Source organism: Muntiacus reevesi, chromosome 6 (genome assembly GCF_963930625.1).
Source record: "Muntiacus reevesi chromosome 6, mMunRee1.1, whole genome shotgun sequence".
Taxonomy (NCBI): Eukaryota; Metazoa; Chordata; class Mammalia; order Artiodactyla; family Cervidae; genus Muntiacus; species Muntiacus reevesi.
In genome coordinates, this window is record NC_089254.1 from 33,061,107 (window position 1) to 33,083,541 (window position 22,435).

The 22,435-nt window shown below is 36.8% G+C and overlaps 1 non-coding gene across 1 annotated transcript; it reads right to left on the reverse strand.

The window, feature by feature from the left end:
- Nucleotides 1-17,326: 17,326 nt before the first annotated feature.
- Nucleotides 17,327-17,398, reverse strand: TRNAW-CCA (transfer RNA tryptophan (anticodon CCA)). Its single transcript has one exon. It is a non-coding gene; the product is annotated as a tRNA-Trp (tRNA).
- Between the last annotated feature and the right edge of the window lie 5,037 nt (nt 17,399-22,435).

The window sequence follows — 22,435 nt, forward strand, 5'->3', positions numbered from 1 at the left end:
CCTGGCTTGATTCCCTTATGAATTATGTAATAATTAGTTTTTTTTTAAAAAGGAAGAAAGATGGTGGGATAAGGAAGCTAGTTGACAGGCAAAGCCAAAGCCATGTGTTGAATGAAATATTCTCTTGGAGAAATTTTGGCACACAAGTAAAAGCATGTGTTTGCTTGTATTATTCTGTGACTGTCCCCAGAGCACAAGAGATAAAAGGATACATGGCATTTGTACTTTCTTGCCAGCTCTTTTTTCTTTGTTGTTCTGTCCCCTTAAATGAAGGAATTTACTGGCAAATAATTACCACATGAACTTATAATAATATGTATAAATGCTTTCATAAGATTGTGATGTGGCATTCATGGGGGAGATAAGAGGAGCACATCACCTGGAAGCTAGTTCTGCTAAAATTCCCATTGTCTGTCTTCCAGCCATTAATGCATTAGTCATTCAAATCACTGTACTGTAGATCACCTCTGTGATCCAACAGCAACCACTAAAACTTTCAACTCCATCCCAAAGGAGTTTTCAGTCCAATGGAAGAGTGATGCTTTCAGAATTCACTCATTTCCATCCCTCTTTGGCATCAAAACAGCCTGACAAAGGCAGGTACTAAAATTTCTAATTATGTATAAGTGTTTATTTTAATTTATTCTCAATAACTTCAGTGCAAAAAGGTCACCAGTGGCAATACTGCACTAAGTGCTGTGCTTTTAATAAAAATAGCAAGCTAAACACATTTTTTTGCAAACATTCATAGAAGTCTTCATATTCAGTGAATCGCTGAGCAGCAGAAACACTTCTTAGCATCTAAGCTGGAGCCACCATCACATTTCTATTTTTAATTATTTATTAAAGTGCTTTTCTTATATAGAAACTGAAAAACATGTTTTACATGTTTATTTTACTATTTTACATGATTAATTTACTATATTCAGTACAATGAATGATTTAATTTTCACTATTTTATAACTATTCTTTCTTGAAGTCTGCAAATAATTTGATTTTATTTTAAAAGTCACTTCTCTGTAAGACATCTATGCCATTCAATTTTTTAAAATTTACAGATTTCTGTACTATACAGATTCATATTTAAAAGAGCACAGATGGTGAAAAATGTATATATAATATAGTCCTATAAAGACATAGAGTAGGAATGGCTGAAGTACAAAAGATTGAGACAAATTTGTTGCATCATTCATAGTTTCAAATACCATTATGAGCTATTCATTATGAGTGAACACAGGGGATAATCCATAATCAATTTCTGTTGATTACAAATCAGTTAGGTATACCAGTGGCCAAAATCTATAAATCTAATTCACCTCCATTATGGTAGCACTCACAAAACAGACAAAACCTAATCACATCAAGGGATTAAGTAGTAGAATTTCTCATGCTTTTATATCTAAATGAAAGAAAAAAAAAATACATAAGGTTTAAAAACATTGATAGATTCTCGATAGTAAGCCAGTTATGACTGCCAAGACCCTCTGCCTAGAGTTATTTATGTTATAATAATAAAATTGTGGTTTTCATGACCACAAAGAAAAACTTGTTTGTTTTCATCTATATGAATCAACAGCAACAGCCTTTGCCAAGTACTTTGATTGCATATTCTTACTGCCAGATGCTAATGTCTAAACTGGGCTCTGTTAATCGTGTCATTTTGATTCAGCTCTATTTCGCCTTACAAATGATTGAGATCATAAAACTGTACCCATTAAGTCATAAACTAAGAAAAAGTTACTTAATGTTTCCTCCCAGCTTTTCAAACAAAGGCAGATAGTGACAGCTCATTTCAGAAACAGGAATTTAAGATTTTTCTGCTAGGCTATTATGGAAAAGTCAGTCAGATTTACACTGCAATTACCTTTAGGAAAATTGATACATTGCCAGAGTTTGTAGGGACATTAGATATTGTCTTATCCTGTGTTTCTCTGAAATAGTGCCTGAGACAGAGGATGACATATGAATAGTTCATTTGAGACAATGAACCCAGGAACCAGAAATGAGTTGGGGGCAAGAGAACCAGGAATGAAAATAGAGCCATTATGCTATCAAACGGGCCATTACTATGGAAACAAGGTACTTGATGTCTTGAGGCCATATGAGAAACTTCATGAACACTTACTAAGCAGAAGAAAGCAGTATTCATTTATCAGTTCCTACCCCCATGTTCAAAGACCGTTCCAAGAGATACGTCTTCATAGGAAAGAGACATGAAAACAGAAAAGCCCTGGGCAGAAATGTGCAGGGTAGGACCTGCTGTTACATGCTTCCATTATAGAGATATATTCCATATCTCAGAGGACAAAAAGAAACAAACACTAACAGGCTGTTTCATCCTTTCACCAGATCCGTGGCTCCTGGGTGACAGTGTATATACCTTAGACCAGCAGATGTAATAGTTACATGCAGATTATTGTACCTCTGTTGACAAAATAGGTCCCTTGACAAGAAACAATATTGTGCAAAATACTATTCTGATAAAACAAGCATGTAGATGGTGATGCTTGTAGATACACTGAACATAGGAAAAGAAACCCATATGCAGTATTGGTGTCAGTTCTGGTAAGAATGACCTATTTGTCCCTCCAGGATAGAAAGTATGAGGTCATCTACTTGAGCTGTTTTGTGGGGGTGGGGTAACTATAACATATTGAAGACTAAGCATCAGGAGTTTCCCAAAGAATAATAATGGCCACAGTCAGTAATACATCCTGTCCGAAATGACAGGTAAAGTCCTGGTGATCCCATGTAGCAATATCAGAGAAGGCTATGGGCAAGATTTTCAAGATGAGGCACTTCTATGTATACCTACATGAAGCTGGATAAATCCTATTGGAGCTTGTCAATAGAGCAGTGTCATTTTTTTTTTCATTTATTTTTATTAGTTGGAGGCTAATTATTTTACAATATTGTAGTGGTTTTTGCCATACATGGACATGAATCAGTCATGGATTTACATGTGTTCCCTATCCCGATCTCCCCTCCCGCCTCCTTCCCCATCCGATCCCTCAGGGATGCTCTGAGAGAATAGCATTGAAACAAGTATACTATCAAGAGTGAAACAGATCACCAGCCCAGGTTGGATGCATGAGACAAGTACTCAGGGCTGGTGCACTGGGAAGACCCAGAGGGATAGAGCAGTGTCTTTAGTAAAAGTTGAGGTAAAGATAATTTTAAGTGGGCACAAGAGATTCTCTATAGAACTATAAGTAAATATTTCCACGTCCTGCTAATGTAGGAATTGCAATATTCCTAGTCCGTGCAGTCCATGGGGTTGCAAAGAGTCAGACATGACTGAGAGACTGAACTGAACTGAGCTAATAGTTGAGCAAACACCTTTTGCTAAAGTGTCTTAATTAGCGTGATCAATTTTTTGTGATTCTAAAAATCATATCATCCATTGGCTAACCTATGGGGCATTCTCATAAAGACCATGAATTCAGATGCTGTACCCACAGGACGATTTACAGAAGATGCTTAGAGGATGGATCATTCAATAAGACACTGGGATTAAACAAAGAATATCATTCAAGATTCAGGAATTTTCAGTCTTTTGAATAGAAACAGTGCTTTAAAACCAAATGCTCTATTAAGTGAGGATTTGACAGCAGAAGAGATACATGAAAGGAAATGTCTGAGGAGGTAAGATCCTGCAAGGAGTGAGGAAGGAAGGACTCAGAGAAGCAAACACGGCTGCCCTGGTTGAAAAAGGACCCAAATAGTAGTTTGTGTTTCCACACCATAATTGCTGACGCTATTTTGCTTTTGAGCCCAAATGCATCATGCCTGGAACAAGGGGAGTGTGTGTGTGCTCAGTTGCTGAGTCGTGTCCAATTCTTTGCAACCCCATGGACTAGAGTCTGCCAAGCTCTGCTGTCCAAGGGATTTTCCAGGCAAGAATACTGGAATGAGTTGCCATTTCCTCCTCAAGGGGATTTTCCAGACCCAGGAATCAAACCCATGTCTCCTATGTCTCCTGCATTGGCAGACAGATTCTTTACCACTGAGCCATTAGGAAAGCCCATGGAACAAGAGGTGGCATCTGTAAAATAGTCTATAGAGATGACATATTCCAACTGCTTCTGGCATCTTTGTCCACAGAGTTCTAACCTCTTTAATGGAATAAGGGAATCATAGGCATTTAATTAAATACAATCTTGAAAGTATATAGAAAGGTATTTAAAGATGTATAAAGAATCTTATATTGAAATGAATTATAATTATTCTTTATTTTGTAATTGTTGCTTTTTAGTCTTGATCTCTTAGAAGACAGAAAAAATTTACTGTGACTTCTGTATGCCAATTCTTCAAATATTTGAAAACTATTATCATCACCTCTTAGTATTTTATTTCTTCTCTAGTTTCTTTAACAACTGTTTTTCATTTAAAAGTGCTTCCAGGCAACTTACCATCCTTGTCATCTTTCTCAGATCTCTTTCCACATATCTTTCTCTGGCTGGGTTTTATAAAATAAAAGATCTTCCAGGGACAAATACACAGCCAAATCGTCAATAAAAAGTAGAGGAATATTCAGATTACCTGTGGAGATCAGGAAAACAGAATCAGGATTTGGTATAAACTAATGGAAAATAGAAATGTCAGGCACACTGGAAGTAGAATGAGGTCAGTATCAGTGGAGTAAAATGAGAGATTGAGGAACACACAAGTTATGATTAATGGGTAACCACTGTGAAAGAGGAGCCTCTGGATCCCCAGATAGCTGCTACCCCTTGCATTATAAATTGCTTCTAACATGTCCAGACTGATAGCTTCATCACGGATCTTATACTATTAAGGAGTTTTGTTTGTAATTACCAGTCAAAATTGATAGATTTAAAAAATTTAATGAGGAGCCCAAGTATATTTATATAAAAGCAAAAACTATATAATAAAACAATAAACCAATTATTGAGCACTAAATTCTAGCTAGGGTATTAAAACCTTCACATGTCCTTCTTAACTACACACAATATCCCTTCAGTATAAGTGTTATTATTTAAATGGTAGGTGTTTAGGTTATTCACTTCAAGGTAATGTAACAAATAAGTATCAGAGCTGAAATTTAAAAAAAAAAAAATCTATGTTTGACTTCAAAATTTATGCTCCTGAATGTGATAGCATTATGCCCATTTAGCCAATGTATGGAAAAATTCCTCAAATAACTGCAAAGTTCCCACTCTATACAAAACAGAATGATATATGTTGTATATGCAGTAAAGTCTCATATGAGGAAGCTGACACTCTACTAACATAAAATATATCAAGCTTTCTCTGTAAAAGAGCAAGTTCTTAAGGGGCCATAATGGAAATCTAAGCATGGTGTTATATGTTGACACAGGAGGAAATAACTAATTTAACCTGGCAATTTTGGATAAAAGACTGGTATTTGGAGGGTTAGTAGGATTTCTATAAGTAGATAAATGATAAATATAGAAATTTTAAACAAAGAAAACCTATTATAGTAAGAATCTATTGCAGTTGTCCAGATGAGATACAATGACACTTTCAACAGAAGCTTGAAGTTATAACTTATTTTTTTCTCTATAAGTAACTTTTAGTCACATCGGGGGCTATTAATTTGTTTCCCTTTAATAAACTAAAATGTTGACCATAAAACCAATCCTTTAAGAATCCCTCTGTAATGCCCTCATTACCACTGATACGAAGTTTCTTTGTATGTCTCCAAGCCTTTGCTTTTACATACATTCATACACACATATGTAGTACATGAAAGACAGAAATATATAAGAAATTACCAACTTGCATATATAGGTTTATATACATTACATGGTACTATTACATTAATTTTCTAAGGCTAACTTTAGTACCAACAACTTAATAGTTTAATAACAGAAATGTATTGTCTCACAGTTCTGGAAGTTAAAATCCTAAATGAAAGTGTGTTCAGGGGTGGCTCCCTATGAAAGCTGTGAGGAAGAGTATATTCTTTGCCTCTCCCCTAGCCTTTGGTGTTTTGCTAGCAATCTTTGGCATTCCTTGGCCTATAGCAGTATCACCCTAGTGTGTGCCTTTGTTTTAATTTGACTTTCTCCTCATATACATGTCTGTCTTCAAATTTCCCCTGCTTATAAGTACAATAGTCATTGTATTAGGGCCTATCCTAATGACCTCATTTTAACTTGAAAACCTCTATAAAGACCCTAAACTCTCACTTGCATGTCTGTGTTCATCCAAATTTCATACTGTGAAACTCTAATTCCCAAAGCGATATTTTATCAAGATTGAATCTTTGACAGGTAATTAAATCATGAGTGTACAGCCCTCCTGATGAGATGTGTGTGCTTATAAGAGGAAACATGACAGAGGTTGCATCTTCTCTCTCTGCCATGTGGGGACACAGAGGGAAGGTGGCTATCTACAAGCCCAGAAATTACTAGACACTGGATCTGCTACCACCTTGGGACTCTTTTGCCTCCAGAACTATGGAAAATAAATGCTCCTTATTTAAGCCACCCAGTCTGTGGTGTTTTGTTATAGCAGTCTAAGCTGCTAAGACACCCTATTTCCAAATAAGAGGATATTTTGAGATACTGAGAGTTAGGACTTCAACATATGGATTTGGGGACACAGTTCAATCAGTCAGTTCAGTTCAGTTCAGTCGCTCAGTCGTGTCCGACTCTTTGTGACCCCATGAATCACAGCATTCCAGGCCTCCCTGTCCATCACCAACTTCCGGAGTCTACCCAAACTCATGCCCATTGAGTCGGTGATGCCATCCAGGCATCCTCTGTCATCCCCTTCTCCTCCTGCCCCAATCCCTCCCATCATCAGGGTCTTTTCCAATGAGTCAACTCTTCACATGAGGTGGCCAAAGTACTGGAGTTTCAGCTTCAGCATCAGTCCTTCCAATGAACACCCAGGACTGATCTCCTTTAGGATGGATTGGTTGGATCTCCTTGCGGTCCAAGGGACTCTCAAGAGTCTTCTCCAACACCATAGTTCAAAAGCATCAATTTTTTGGCACTCAGCTTTCTTCACAGTCCAACTCTCACATCCATACATGATCACTGGAAAAACCATAGCCTTGACTAGACGGACCTTTGTTGGCAAAGTAATGTCTCTGCTTTTTAATATGCTATCTAGGTTGGTGATAACTTTGCTTCCAAGGAGTAAGCGTCTTTTCATTTCATGGCTGCAATCACCATCTGCAGTGATTTTGGAGCCCAAAAAAATAAAGTCTGACACTGTTTCCACTGTTTCCCCATCTATTTCCCATGATGTGATGGGACCAGATGCCATGATCTTAGTTTTCTGAATGTTAAGCTTTAAGCCAACTTTTTCACTCTCCTCTTTCACTTTCATCAAGAGGCTTTTTAGTTCCTCTTCACTTTCTGCCATAAGGGTAGTGTCATCTGCCTATCTGAGGTTATTGATATGTCTCCCAGCAGTAGGAGCTGTGAAAACTTTTGAACTTTTTATATCTAATATTCTTACATCTAAGAAACTGGCTAGATATAAACATCACCTGAATGTGCAAAATTAACATTTTTTAATGATCCACATTCAAACTAGGGCAAGTGGATGTTGAAGATAATTCTGCTTTGTTAGTTTTTACGAGCTGTTTTGTAATTGATAAGCTAAGCAGCAATACTGATGTGTGCTCAGTTGCTCAGTCATGTTCAACTCCTTGCAATTCTATGGACTATAGCCTGCCAGGCTCATTTGTCCATGGGATTTCCCACACAAGAAGACAAGAAAATGGACTTGCCATTTCCTCCTCCAGGGGATCTTTCCAAACCAGGGTTTGAACTCATGGCTCCTACCACACCCCCAGCATTGCAGGCAGATTCTATACCACTGAGCCACCTATGTTTTATTCACGTGAGAATTCTCCTAAAGCATTTGAAACATCAATAATTGTTCCTCATGACTATATTGGAAGTTAAGTAAACATATTTTATGTTTTTATTAATAATAGCTAAATTGAATTATATTTAGAAAAAATAGCGTCAGTGATAAATTGTTAATGACATTTTTCAATTTTTCAATAGAGTAAGTGTAAAAATTTTGAATAATATATTTCTGAATTAAAGACTTTTTTATTTCAGGACAAAAAATGCTATTTTGATGATTCATTTTTAATGATGTCACATTTATTTATGAAGCATAATTTCTATTAGCCAATTTAGTGATTTATCCCTTGGATATTTTGGAGAGTTTTTTTGGAGAGAATTTAGAGAGTTTTGTTTTTTTTTTTTCTCTTGTTTTAATACAGTATGATTTAAAAATAAAAAATAAAAAGGGAGGGGGAGCAAATGACTACAGCTCAGACTTTCCTCTGAATTTCAATAAGGTTTCTGGCCAACATCATATCCAAAAGAAGACTCCACAGCACAGGCATGCTTTCCATTTCAGAATAGTGTCTTGTTCTAATATTCTAAATTTCCTAATTTTATCCACATGGTTTCCTCCATTATATAAAGTGAAATTAAAAAGTAAAAGACTGATCTGAAATCCATCTACTTGCTGAGGGCCGTGCTGTGTGGTGTGCCAGGCATTCCACACAGAACTTTGGACATTTCAGATCCATGCTGGGGTATTGCATATCTCCTCATCACTTGTTTACAAGGGTGGGTTAGAAAGAACAGCTTGACCTTAGTTCAGAAATCAGCAGAGTGTCTGGAAACAAAGAAAGAGTATGCCCAGAATAAACAGAACTTGCAAAGAATACTAGAAACAGGCATTGTGGTCACTGCAATCAATTATTCAGTGCTGTTGATTTCTACCAGAGTCCTGCAGCAAATGCAATGCAGTGTTTGGTACTCTTCACCACCACATTGTGAGCTCATTTGCTTAAGATAATACTATACCACATTTGTCACTCAGTCCCTCAATAAATGACTTCTGACACCTTGTAAACAGGAAGAAATTTCCTTCTTTGTTATTACTGATTGGCCCATCTTTATTGTAAAAAATGCATTTTCTACAAAATTATGAAGATAAATGAAGAATGTTTTCAATGCATGACTCTCTTCTTGTAGTAATACTAGATTTTAGAATGGTTTTGTAAACTTAAGTGAAAAAAATGTACGACGCTTGGTAGTATAATCTCTGAAACATTTTATGTTAAGCACCCAGAGGTGGGAGAATTGAGGATGTGGGAAGGGAAATGGGATTATGGGCTATCCAACAAGGCCAAACTGCAAAATACGGTAACCAAGTTTGTAAATGATATATCCAGGTTTTTGCTACTGCTTTTCTTCAGCCACAATATGCTCTATGTAAAGCTAAACTACTTAATTACAGGAAGTTGATCTGTAACAATTCCATGGGAGCAGTCCAGGAACATATAAATCATGACACCCTTTTTTAATTCCATAATTATTAATTTTATTTAAAATTATATTCTCAAATGTTTGGGTTCTGACATTTATGTTTGGGTAAATACTCATCATTGTGATGAAATATTTTCAATCACTTTCATTATATAAAATTTTAGAGTTGGAACGGAACTCAAAAGACATCAAGAGAACTTCATTATCTTACAGATAAACTTTGAGGTGAAAAATTGAGATCACACAACTTGCAAGTGATGTCAACAAAACAGAGTCAAATCTGAATAGATCAAGTTCTGCTTACATGCCATAGCATAGCTCACCAGCTACCTAGTGAACTGGCTACCTTGATAGTTTATAAACATATGGCATAAACTACTTATGGCAGGATATGATACCAGTGGTATACTGTATGGCATCTAAATCTACCTAGAAGAATTTGCTTATGGAACTGATGGACAGCAAGCATTTCATATATATGTTTGATCACCTACCTCCCTTCTCAGGGGTAGTCTTAAAAAAGATAAACATTTTTTTTCAAAATTAAAGCATCTCAAAATTTACTTTTCTTGAGGGAGACAATAACCAAAGGTAGGATTTAAAATAAAGTCTGAGTACTATATAAGGCCAGCCATATAATTTGTATTACCTACTGCAAAATGAAAATGTGGGGCCCTTTACTTAGTACCTTGTTTTTAAAGGTACAAAAATATAAAATACCTTTCTTTAAAAGTATTTTATCACTAAGCATAACTATATAATGTGGACACAAGTGTTACATAAAAATATTAATTTTCAAATTACAAAAAAATGCATTATAATTTTATATAATAACACAGACAATAATTTTTAATGTAGCATCACGATTGACTATAGAATTTTGGTTCTCACTAGTCTGCAAATTCATTTTCTAGATCATCAAATTTATATTTATAGCAACATTTTTTACAATTGATATAACTGAAAGCATCTGTCACTCTTTGTAAATGCAAGGTCACAAGTAATTTTGATAATTTTTAATTTTGAGAAGGATCTTTCTGCTGATGTAACTGTTTCTGGATCTGGTAAGAACTTTTTACAGGCTGTGATACTATTGGAATAGAGTTCTAATAAATTATTTCAAATATGAAATTTAGTACATCTGGATCTGATGATTCTCAAGGAAATTTTTTTTATAAAAGATTTAACTCTTCATACAAATTAGTTTCCTGGAAGTCTGAATTTAATTTAAATGTAAATTTACAAAATAGCATTTTAATGTTTCTTCTGACATTTCCTGTAACTTGTGGAGGTTGCATAAAAAACAAAGCAACTTCAGAATTTGTACATAATTCAAAATGTCTAAGCATTCTATTGCTATATCTTCAATTTCAAGAAAATAATTTAATTTAAAATTGTCTTCCTTGTTAAAAATAGAGTCACCCAAAACTTAATATGAAAATAATGTTCTTTTCTAACAATGAAATTATATTTAACTATTACTTCTATTTCCAAGCCTGCAAAAAATTGCTTTGCAGTATTGTGTCAGTTATCAAAAAGGAAATTCTAAACTCTTTGAAGTATTCTAATTACTCCCAGTATTCTTTACTGTAAAATCCATGTGTAAACTTATATTTTGCAATAGTTTACTGAAATAGTTTGCAGCTTGACAGCAGCAGTTTCTGCCCCAGCACTCAGCCTGGAGACTTAATATTTCTGCAGATGTCTCCAGACAGGCCCTGGAGAAAGAAGAGCAAGCCAGCCTCACAAATTAGGTCCAAATACCCACGCAGAACATTTCCTCTCTCCCATAGTCATCGCTGCTGGCACATTTTCTGCTGCTATAGCCAATGCTCCTCCAGTCTGGTCTCAGACCCTGGCTTGGCGGTCCCCATGGTGCCCTAAAATGCCCCAAAGCATGTGCTTACAGGCCCTGCCAACTACTCCACATTCTTACTTTCCAGCATGCTTGAACCAGCACGTGCTGACTGCTGCTGGACCTGACCACGTGAGGGTGCTGCCCCTCAGTATGTCTCCTCTGCTCATGTGCGAGCTCTCCTGTTCCATCAGCCTTCACTTAACTCAAGGCCAGAGAATTTCAAGACAGTAAAACAAAGCATTAAACAAAGCATGGGGCTTTCTTAGCATGAGGTCTGTGCAAGTAGATGGATCACCTGCCTCTGAAGTAAGAAGGAACAGGTGACTGGATGGCTCATTGATTTGAAAGTGGCAAAATCGAAAGATTAGATAATACTGAAGTTTGGGGAAAGACTTAATCAGATTTAGTGCTCAGAAGTGACTTAGCAGCAGCAGCAGCAGAGAGCTTTCACTAGAGAAAAGACTTTCTAACAAAGAACTGATTAAACTATCAAAGATGGCCAACTATTTTTTGTTTTCATTATTCAATCTTGTTCTTTCTGATGGAACAAAACCAAAGCAATCAAGGGAGCAGGGATGAGAATGTTTGACAAAACCAAGAACATGACCTTCTTCTTACCGTGTTCTTCCTGGATTAAACCCTAATTTTCCAGGAACAAATCCAATGCTCATTTCATAATTAGTCACTGGGCCACCCACTTGTGTAACAGACTTAGGTTATTCTGCCATGGGCCTGGAATTAAAGTAAGATAAAAAAGTAAATTATCTACTCTCAGTACAGCAAGAAGTTGTTTCACACAGTAGTATTCAGACCTTTGAATGTTGACATGTTCCATGCTAAATTAATATTTTAAGAACAGTGGTTAATTATTTTGCTTAATGTCACATAACTAATAAGTGGTTGAATCAGGATTTGAGCCCAGAATGTCTGACTTAAGAGCTGCAATCCTACCCTATTACTCAGAATGCCCAATACTACCTAGTCTTCTTTTACATTTATGAACAGGCATCTCAGATAAGTATCCATCACTCTCAAAATAAATAAACAAAAAATCCTATTAAATTGCTTGCAAATAAGTTTACCACTCTTCCAATAACTATTTCTCTATTATTAGTTCCTCTCTTCTGAGTTATTAATCTTAGTTTATATGTCATAAGGAAAACAGATGCAATCAGATGAGACCAACACTGTTCTTCTCCTCCAAAATATATATTAAAAATTCCTAATATGATGTAACAATTCTGCCTTTTTCTGATCTAAGGGTAAGCCAGTTGTGTTATGGAGTACATCTCTCACTTCTCAAGGACTTTAATAAATTGCCTCTTTCCTTATCACATGATCGGTTTTCTGCTTTTATAGTAAGTCATTTTATAAGAATGTCTTAACATTAAAAAAAAACAAAACTGCTTCTTAAAAAAATTCTTTAGACTTTCTGTCTACTCTGATGCATTTGTCATATCTTCAACCTACTTCACTAAAGTAGCTGTTATTAAGATCACAAATTATCTAAAGATCAATGGCCAACTTTTGTTTTCAACTTACTTGATTTCTCATCAGCATTTAAAATTGGATAATCTTTCCTTCTTTATTAAAACATGCTATTTCTTAAGTAAGGGTTTCTCAGTGTTCCCCAGATAAGCAGCATGAGTATTATATCTCCACAGCCACAATGAAGCAGCAGGATGGACACTGACCAAAGTCTGGTTTATGGGTCAAGACAATCATGATGATGATGCCACACATACACTAAGAAGGCATGAAAAGACTTATTACTCACATAAGCACACTTTCTAGAGACATCAAAATGGTTCTTAAGCAGATCCAAATATGTCTCATGAGAGCAGGCAAAGGAGACTAGCCTAGGATTTTTATTGTGGTTAGAGGGTGGTGCCACAGGCAGAAATTTTTAAGGATTTGAGCTTGTTATCAGGACCAAAGGAGAAGGCTGGGCTGTTTAATTGGTAGTATCTAGAAGTGACCAGAAGAGAAAGAGAAAGGAGTAAGGCTGAAAAACTTACTTATGTCCTCAGTGAAACATATAAAAATATACTCAGACCCTTTATTATAACTGTGGGATTATAAAATAAACAAATTATCATAGTTTCTGATTCAGAAATTAAGATGGTGGGCCAGCAGTTTTTATGTCTTAACAAGCTTTCCAGGCTATTTTGATGCACTCTCAAATATAACCATTCTTTTCCAGGTGGCTCAGTGGTAAAGAATCTGCCTGCAATGCAGGAGATGCAAGAGACCTGGGTTCAATCCCTAGGTCAGAAAGATCCCCTGGAGGAGGCAATGGCAACCCACTCCAGTATTCTTGCCTGGAGAATTTCAGGGACAGAGGAGCCTGGCGAGTCACAGTCCACAGGTCACAAAGAGTCAGACATGACTGAAGTGACAGCACACCCACATAGACTCTAGCAAAACAAGGTTCATCTGAGATTTTCTCCACCTCATGCCTCAAAAATAACAAAATAACAGCTTTCTCTACTAAAGGTCTTCTGTGGCTTTAAAATCCACCAAGAATGTATGACTCCCAAATCTTTAAATCCAGTTTGGTTCTCTCCACTGTGTCCTAGTCTTATTTTTACAAAAGCATTCTCCACATTCTCAAGACTTATATGTTCTTTCATCTGTTTACCTCTCTTCCCTTATCTCTCCCCTTTTCTCAATTCTCGCTCGTTACAAAATTATTAATTTATCAATAAGTAATTGATAGTTTTCCTACCTCTTGTAAGCAGCTTGAAAATAAGGAATTTTTTTTTAGTCTTATTCAACTTTATATCCCTAATTTATCCTTATATGAATAAACATCAAATTAACCTAACATATATTTGGTACTTAATAAATTCTGAATGAATAAATGTTCTGGTTGGACAAGTTGAGGTGGATGACCACTTTTGGAAAGGTGTAGGAATGATGTCATGTGTTAAATGCTTCAAGAGATAGAAAGTAATGGAGGTATGAGTCAGTGCTTATCCCCTCAGGCCCACACTCTCAAACCAGGGCCACTGACTGAAAACCGCCCCTGCGGAGTGGCTGGTCATGCATTCTGTCACTGTTGATAGGATCGGTGATAGATATGTAATCCAAGGCAGCTCAATCTCATAGTAAACACATTTTATTCAAACACAGCAGCACACAGAAAATATGGAAGCATATTCAAACTGAGCAATACTAGTATAATTTCGCTGTAAAGGCATATCTTTCTATATGGATGAGGCACATGAGAAAAAAGAGGATAAAAATGAAAAGACGATTTAAAAGCTTTCTCAGCTGGTGATCAGAAATTAGCTACATGAAGAAAATGATGAGAAAAAATACAATGTCATAGTAATGGAAATGAAATAAAATTGGCCTTGCAAGGGCTAAAATATGAATAAAAGTGGGAAAGGGTCACATAGTAAAGTTGACAGGTTCCCCCTGTGGTATTTTATTTGTAAAAAAGAGAAATAGTCTAGTCCACCAGAGAATATTTGCCTCATTATTTTTCAATAATAAAATCTGTAAACACTTGTATAGTCAGGGTCCAACCTGAGCAAGTACTCAAATGTTTGCTCTTTATGGTGTGCAAATCTAGGCTTGTGGAACCACTCTGTAAAGCTCCTTAGATTGGGAAGAATATTCTCATTAGACTGGTACTTCCTCTTTCAGCTCTGTCGGCAATACTAGCCGAGTCTCTTCTCCTCTTGAACAGCCTTACAGAACCCACTTATTACTCTGACTATAACATACATAAGGTCTTGTACAGATGTACACACAAAAAATAAATGAAGCTCATTGACGTACACCAATATTTTCTTAAGAATTTCACCTCAAGGGATATTTCATAAACAAGAGTTAGTAAACTTATTTCAAACAAAGATGTGGTTCAATTTCTTTCAGCCAAATTGTTTTATTAATTTCGAGCTCTCATGTGCCTGTGGTTATAGAACTTCCCACAGACTGCAGCCTGCCACCATGTGCTTTTGAGCACCCCTAGATTTTGGATCAGATTCAAACTCATCTGTAGGTCTGTGGTTTTAAGAAATAAATAAATTCAAGAGTGCTCATCACTATGTGGCTTATATGTGGAATAAAAGAACAAATTTCCTCATAGTAATTTAAAGCAGACTAAGTAAATTCAGAGAAAAAAAAAAGAACACAAAACTTGCCATTTCAGAAAACATTTTCAAATTTCAAAAATCAGGTTATCAAATGTAACCCATAAATATACACATAGGCAGATAAACTGGAATATATACTTATCATACATTGATTTAATCTTAATTAATTTATTCAGTCAGTAAATACTTGCTGAGTGCTTCTCTGCGCCAGAGACTGTTATATGCAGTGCGTGCGTGCTAAGTTGCTTCAGTATGAGGTTCTTTGCAATCCCATTGACTGTATGTAGGCCGCCAGGCTCCTCTGTCCATGGAATTCCCAGGCGAGAAAACTGGAGTGGGTTGCCATGCCCTCCTCCAGGGGATCTTCCCCACCTAGGGATTAAACCTGAATCTCCTGCATTGCAGGCGGATTCTTTACTGCTAAGCCACTGGGGAAGCCCTATTATATCCTAAGACACACATTAAATAGACTTGATCCCTCACTTTGAAATCTTTACATAGTTCACTCATAAAAAGAACACAGCTGAATTCTGATAAGAACAGAGCCATAAAGTGTGCAAACTTGTTTAGCTGTATAGATAAAAAGTGTATGCAAGAATGAATAACAATAACATGTTGCACCTTGCAAAAAGGCCTAAATGAGTATTACTGGCAGAATTACTCTCAAACATACGAGAAGAAAAATTTGTCTCTAAGATTTGTGTTTAAAAACAAGTCTTTTGGAGGAATTATTTCCTATCAAAACTTGATGGAGCTCAAACTGTAAAAGGGGGCTTGGGCGGTGGGGGGAAGAATACTTAAAAAGAGCATTCTAGTTGCAAGGGAGGACATCAGGCATAGATCAAAACCAGTTTCAGGAAAACGGTATTCAAGATACTGGGGTAGACAAATATGTTAGGCAAAGTCAATTTTATTTTTTGAATATTCAATGTGAAATGCAGTTGTTAACAAAGTTGTTGCCAAATTTTGCTTCATACACAAAAGGACATGACTGAATAGAAAGTGAATACAAGTGAATAAAAAGATACAGGAAAGTGGAACAAGCCAACAAATCTTTGGAGAGACACTGAGCTGTCCTGTGCAAAGCACTCTGCTTTCTTCGACAGCAGAAGCTGTTGGAATTGTCCTCAGATTTCCTGCTGTTAGCTAGGGCATTCTTCCCATGGCTGCCCTAGACATGGGCTGCTAAAACTCACAATTCCTCCCTTTTCTGGAAAATTCCCCTTGACTTAACAAGAATTACATTGACCTGTAATCCATGTGCCACTATAGATTGCCCTTGCTCTGGAAATTATACTGTATGGGCAGCCAGTTACTGATTGAACTTGAAGTTCTCCTCATGAATGCCAGGAAACTGATAGCTCCTGGTGCAGTAGCATAGCAATGGCTAGAGTTTCCATACGTGGTAACCTGAGATAAGAGGCAGGAGGAAAGACATGTGTTAACGTATGCAAAATCTTAGGTGTTTGAGAAGTATGGAAGAAATTGCTAACCAAAAGGGACTGTGGAGTTAAGAGGTTATTTCTATGGGCTGTCGAGGCACAGAAGGGAGACCACAATAGGCATGGATCTACTTATCATTAATCTAATATGAACTGTGAAAATGAGATGGCTTCCTTGGCACCATTGAGAGATTTTAAACTTCAGCATTCTAAGAGCAGACAGAGGGCAACATCTGGGCCTGGAACAGAGAGAGGACCTTGAGACATTGAATGGGAGTTATGTGAGGACCTTGAATGCTCAGGTTTTCCTGAGTCATCTAAAGCAACCAAAGGAGCCTATTTTCCATTGTTTGAAAATACAAGCTTCTCTTTAAGACTGTTCAAACGCCTCCACGTGGCAAGAACTTTATAAAACAATGTTTTTGTGTTTTTTTTCTCCTGCATCTGTTCTCAGGGCCCTTTCTCAAACTTAGACCCATAAAGTGAAAGTGAAAGTGAAGTCGCTCAGTCGTTTCTGACTCTTTGCGACCCTGTGGACTGTAGCCTACCAGGCTCCACCGTCCATGGGGTTCTCCAGGCAAGAATACTGGAATGGGTTGCCATTTCCTTCTCCAGGGAATCTTCCCAACCCAGGGATCGAACCCGGGTCTCCCGCGTTGGAGGCAGATGCTTTAACCTCTGAGCCACCAGGGAAGCCAATATGTAAACCCAGGCCCATATGTTAACCCAAATTGGCTTCCCAGGTGGCATGTGTGGCAAAGAATCTGCCTACCATTGCAGGAGACATAAGAGACATGGGTTCAATTCCTGGTCCTGGGTCAGGAAGATCCCCTGGAGGAGGGCATGACAACTCACTCTAGTAATCTTGCCTGGAGAATCCAATGGACAGAGGAGCCAGGAGGGCTACAGTCTATAGAGTCACTGAGAGTTGGACACAACTGAAGTGACTTAGCATGCATGTCTATTAGCAGTCCCAAACATTAGTATTCCCAGTTGACAAAGAGCTGTGGCTGCTAAGGACTGAGTGGGATTTTATGCTAAGAGAACCACAGGATCTCTATAGGAGGGAATCTAGAGAGAATAAATCAGAGAGGATAATACATAGGCCAGATCAAGGGGAGTGGAATATGGAACTAGATAAGGAGTGTTACGAATATGGAGCATTCTCTCATAACATTGGATTTAACAACCTGACAAGGTCTTTTGGAGAATATTTTAATAGTCTGATGGGTTAGCCCTCAGAAGCTGGGAAAAAGTGGTGGCCAGATATTTCTGCTTCCACTTAAAATTTAGAAGCTTGGAAAGAACATCACTTCCACTGAAATAAGATATTTTCTTGAAGCAATTAGTTAGCTGTAGTTGCAGGATAATCAGATGGTCTAGAAATCATAGATTCCCTTACTACCCATATCCCAGGAAACCTAGGTAGGGAGAAATAGCTAAAATTTCACTTAATTACTAAAGGTGAAATGTGGTATATCAAGGCCATGCATAATACTGAGGAGCCCCAGATACACGGATAGCTTTAATTCACTATGTCCAGAGCTCAGCTCAGTTGTATAGGGAGCTGAGCTGTTAGATATTGAAGTAGTCAATTAAAGTCACAAAACAAAAATGAAAATAATATTTACTTTAGCCACTTACTCTGATGGTACAAGCAGGATTCTAAAACCAGAAAAAGTGTAGATGCCCCCCTACTAATCCCTCCCCCACCCTGTAGAGTTACCAGCAGATAGACACAGACCCGGGAATCCTCTCACTTTTCAGGGAGCTCTGAACAAAAGCTAAAAGGCTCCTGCAGTTTTATTGGTAGGTGGGGTCGCTGGGAAGAGGGAGGAGAAGGGGGAAGAGTGGAAAAGCACTCAGTTTTGAGTAAAAGTGGAGAAAAGTATCTTCATAGTTTCCTAATAAGGAAACCTCCAAATGAAGGCACTTGGGCCAGGAATGAAGCTATGCATAAGAACTTGGTCAGCTAAAGGTTCCTGAGTCCTTTACTGTAAATCCTTTTGATATGCAACAAAATTCTATGTGGGGAGGGCAGTTTTTAATTTCATAACTCTTGCCTTTATATTTGCCTATGCTTGGACCTGAAAAATCATACATAGATTTCTTGGCAAACTGCCAAACTCCACACTAATAAGGTCATCTTCATGAACTTTCAGTGGAAGTAGAAAGTTAAAACAAATAGAAAAAAACTTTCAAGATTATAGATTTAATCACTCAATACCAATAATTACATTGTCTAAATATCTCAATCAAATGTTAGATTTTCAGAATAGAGATTTTAAAAAGCAAAAACTATGATGTCTACATGGAATTCATTTAAAATGTAGAGACTGGGACTTCCCTGGCAGTCCAGTGGTTAAGACTTCACCTTTCAAAGTAGGGGGTATGGGTTCAGTCCCTGGTTTGGGAGCTAAGATCCCAAATGATTCTCAGACAAGAAACAAAAACATAAAACAGAAACAGTTTGTGACAAACTCAGTAAAGGCTTTAAAAAATTTTTTTAAAGAAAAAATATAGAGATATAAATGTATTAAGTAAAAGGATGGAAAGGTATGCAGACATTCACCAAAATAAAGATGAACTAGTTATATTACGATGGACAAGGTAAACTTTAAAAAAGCAAAATTTTTACAAATAAAGAAAGTTATTACATAATAATAGAGTCAATTCAGAGAGAAGACATAACAACTTTAAAATATATGCACTCCTAACAACAGAGCTTTACAAATCATAAAATAAATAAATACCAATGAAACTGAAATAAGAAATAAACAAATCCATAATTAGAGATAGATATGTTAAAGCCCCATACAGTAATTGATACACCAAGTAGACCAAATGCCAAAAGGATATAGAACAGGACTTAGGAAATTATGATCCATGGGCCAACTACTAGATTTTGTAAACAAGGTTGGGTTGAACCACAGTCACATTTATTTATTTATACATCACTGTGGTTGCTTTCATATACATTTCAGAGTTGAACAGTTGCCAGAGAGACAATATGACCCACAAGATTAAGATATACACTATCTGGCCCTTTAAGAATAAATTTGCTGATTCCTGATATGGAAGAGTTCAACAACACTACCAAACAACTGTGTTGCTAGAGAAGACTTGAGAGTTCCTTGGACAGCAAGGAGATCCAATCATTCAATCCTAAAGGAAATCAACCCTGAATATTCATTGGATGGACTAATGCTGAAGCTGAAAATCCAATACTTTGGCCACCTGATGCGAAGAGTCAACATTGGAAAAGACCCTGATGCTGGGAAAGATTGAGGGCAAGAGAAGAGGGTGACAGAGGATGAGATGGTTGGATGGCATCACTGACTCAATGGACATGAGTTTGAGCAAACTCAGGAAGACAGTGAAGGAAAGGGTAGCCTGGCGTGCTGCAGTTCATGGGGTCAGAAAGTCGGGCATGACTTAGCAGCTGAACAGCAACAACAAGGACATGGAAGCAAATTAAAAGTCCAGGAACAGAGGAATGAATAAAGAAGATGTGGTTCATATGTACTCAGGTACATATGCATTCCCTTTATAAAAAGGAATGAAATTGTGCCATTCACAGAGACATGGATGGACCTAGAAACTGTCATACGAATGAAAAAAATTCAGAAAGAGAAACAAATATCGTATATTAACACACATATATATGGAATCTAGAAAAATGGTAGAGATGAACTTATTTGCAAAGCAGAAATAGAGACACAGATGTAGAGAATAGTATATGGACAATAAGGAGGGAAGGGGTGGTGGGATGAATTGGGAAATTGTGATTGACATGTATATGTGTGTCCTATATAGTGTATATGTATAATATATATATATATATATACTATTGATAGTATGAATAACATAGATAGCTGATACAAACCTACCCTACAGCGTGGGGAACTCTCCTCAATGATCTGTAGTAACCTAAATGAAAAGGAAATCCAAAAGGAGGGCGTATACATATACTTACAGCTGATTCAGTTTCTGTGCAGCAGAAACGAACATAATATTGTAAAGCAACTATATTCCAATAATTTTCTTTTTAAAGAAGAAGCAAGTGAGCATATTTACTGAATGAGCATTTAGGTCAAAATAGCAGCTAGGGATCTATGTCTAATTGATCATAATGTTTTGGGTAGCAAGAAAGATGGGAAGCCAGCAAGGATAAATATGTATGTATGTATGTATGTATGTATGTATGTATGTATGTATGTATGCATGCATGCTCAGTTGGGTATGACTCTTTGCGATTCTATGGACTATAGCCCGCCAGGCTCCTCTGTAAATGGGATACTCCAGGCAAGAAACCTGGACTATATTGCCATGCCCTCCTCCAGGGGATCTTCTCAATCTATATGTACAGCAAAAATATTTTATTTCTTTCACCAAACTTGCCAGATTCTCTTATTAATACTAATACTGTTCTTATTTATTCTTCAATTTATTTTCTTTTTAGATAATCATAACAACAGTTAAAAAAAAGAAAGTCAGTTTGATTCTTGCTTTAAATTTAGCATAAATTTATTTATTTTTCTTTTTTGTTCCATAGGCCAGAATTGGAGGCACAATGCTGAATATTTGCAATATGTTGCTTTAGTTGAAGTGTATGAAGAAAACTAAAGCTTACAAAGATATGTAACTGAAAAAGGATGGATGATTTGGATAATCTTTTTAGATAACTAGGGATTTTTGTTTTGCTATTGCACTAAAATTTGACAAGTGGTAGATAGTAGCTTAAAGGATAGCAACAATGTAAAATATGAAATCATATCAGTAAACTTTTCATACTCTTTCACGTTAAACTCAGTTTTGGCTTCTCTGTTGGCTCAGTGTTAAAGAATTGGTCTGTCAATGCAGGAGACACAGGTTTGCTCCCTGATCGGGGAAGATGCCACATGACACAGAGCAACAAAGCCTGTGTTTCACAACTACTGAGCCTGTGTTCTGGAGTCCAGGGACCACAACAACTGAGGCCATATGCTGCAAATACTGAAGCCCGTGGGCCTAGAGCCCATGCTCCACAACAAGAGAAGCCACTGCAATGAGAGGCCTAAGCACTATAGCTAGAGAGTAGCCCCCACTCTTTGCAACTACAGAAAAGCCCACGCAGCAAGAAAGATCCATCACTGCCAAAAATAAATAAATTATATACATATAAAAAATTCATCAGTTTATCTTTGCACTTGAAATATATACTTTACCTAAGCATGATGAGTTGATCATTTGGAAAATACTGGTTCATTGAGTTACACAGATCATCCAAATGTTAGCATATTTCCTGATACAAATAAAACAGGAACTTTTGTTATTATCTCATCAAACAAGGCATTTAGAACTGGGAAGCTGTCAAGTTTAGGGTGGTGGAGACAATTTACCCAAATTGTAAATTTTGTTCCAAGATTCCAATTTTATTATTGGCAACAAATACTGTTAACTGTTTTCCTTGATATGACAGGCTAACTTTGTTTATTTTCAAAAAGACATCTGCCAAGTACCAAAATAGGAATAACCATGGTTTATCTGTCAGTTATTTATTTCAAGTAAAAACATTATGTTCCATGAATAAGAGGCTGATTAACAACTCAAAGCATCATATAGGTATTTTCCTTGAAACAGCTACCATAGTGTCATATGCAGCATGAATCTTTATACATGCTTCCCACATGGTTACAGAAAATAATTTTAAAATGTGTAGTGAAGGGTGGACATTATAAATACAATCCA